Source organism: Nematolebias whitei, chromosome 8 (genome assembly GCF_014905685.2).
Source record: "Nematolebias whitei isolate Nwh7 chromosome 8, NemWhi1, whole genome shotgun sequence".
Classification (NCBI taxonomy): domain Eukaryota; kingdom Metazoa; phylum Chordata; class Actinopteri; order Cyprinodontiformes; family Rivulidae; genus Nematolebias; species Nematolebias whitei.
Genome location: NC_056505.1, coordinates 46518663 through 46520376, shown reverse-complemented (window position 1 = coordinate 46520376; position 1714 = coordinate 46518663). Strand labels below are relative to the sequence as shown.

At 37.3% G+C, this 1714-nt stretch overlaps 1 protein-coding gene across 1 annotated transcript in view; it reads left to right on the top strand.

Annotated features, from left to right (window-relative positions):
* pnpla7b (patatin-like phospholipase domain containing 7b) overlaps positions 1-1714 on the top strand; it is a gene marked incomplete in the record, with an annotated part of 164612 nt that overhangs the window by 69532 nt on the left and 93366 nt on the right.

Below are 1714 nucleotides of genomic sequence, written 5' to 3'. Positions count from 1 at the left end.
TATATATATATATATATATATATATATATATATATATATATATATATTTGTATGTGTTTGTTTTGTTTTGTTTTGTTTTAGAGGATGAGCAGAAAATGACCAAACAGTAAGTTTGCACAACTTATAACTTTAATAAGCCAGTTGTAACAAACTACAAACAACTCTGAACAGCCCCGTTCTCAATAAAAGCAGAGGTGGGTGCAAATGAACAATTTTCATCTTCTAGACCAAGGTTTTTACAGAGAACATCTTGAAAAATATGACGAACAAAATACAGATTTCCATTTATTAATGACACTTCTGCATTCATCTTATTTGGAGGAACTAGAACCACAAACACGACCTACATTTACTCAAACGCAAACCATGTAACCCAAATAAGAAAACAATACTCAACCCTGAAAAGTTAGAAACTTTGAGCCTGTCTCATAATGCAGACATGCAAAATCTTTGTCTTGTATCTACAATCATTAAAATTTTTACTTTAATTTAGCAGATAAACTTTAAAAAAGACCAAGTTTGTTTTCAAATTATTTTACAGCCCCAAAGTTCTTTCAACATAACAATTTTAGCCCTCATGTCAAAAAGTTTGGACATCACTGCCCTAAGCAGTAATACCAAGCCCTTTCAGTAATGAGTGAAAGGGTTATCAGACATTTAAGCCTTAGTCTGATGTGAAATATGAAAAGTTGCCTGCTTTTCTGGATTTTTTTGCAGCAAATTCTTTGACAAGATCACTGAAGTCCAGCTTTCTCACTAGATCACTCTCAATAGACATGAGAGTCAAATGGTTCAGTCTTTCCTGTCCCATTGTGGATCTGAGTCTATTTTTAACTATTTTAAGCTTGGAGAATGATCGCTCACCACTTGCATTTGTGACAGGAAATGTCAGGTAAAGCCTGAAAGCAATATCCACATTTGGGAAGATGTCCTGCAGTTTCTTTTCCCTAATGAATTGTAAAAGCAATGGAGCAGATGTGATGCCTTTATCACGAATAAAATCTTTAAACTGGACAATTTCCTCCACAAAGTCCATCTCCAAGTCAGATGAATATTTACTATGGAGATGAGATGCTTTGTTTCTTAGCTCTGGAACAGTAACACCAGAAAAATTGTTCAGGAAGCCAAAAGTGTTGGTGAGGTTATCATATGCAACATACCTGCGATCGATTTCAGAAAGCAATCTGTCAACAACCACCAAAAAAACACTGGTGGAGAACTTTTGTTGAGCTGATAAGTCAACCTCTGAGGTGGCGCTCTCTCCAAAAAATGTTTTTGGAGTCTTTGATCTTCGACCAGTAACTCTGTAAGCCTGTGAAACTGTTGGAGACAACTTCTTTGCTTGAGACTCAAACCTATCAAATTGATCTCTGTCGTGGTTGGCTACCACGTCGTGTTCAACACAGCAGAGACGTCGCCCTCGGTATAAAAGATTTATTTGACAAAACATGGGTTACAGATATTCAGAGACAAACAATTACATTAATAAGATATATGCATATAAATGGAGCATTAAGAACGAACCGTCGCCGCGCGGTCCTACCGGAAAATGCTCGGTGGGCGTGTGTCATTTCCGGCCTTTTATCCCCGTTTGAGAAGGCTTGCTTCCTGATTGGTTCAGCTTCTGCTGCTATGGTTACGACTCTTAGCCCGCCCCCTCAAGGACTTTAACGTCTATATTTCAGATAAGTTTTGGTTCACCGAAATCGGCTTC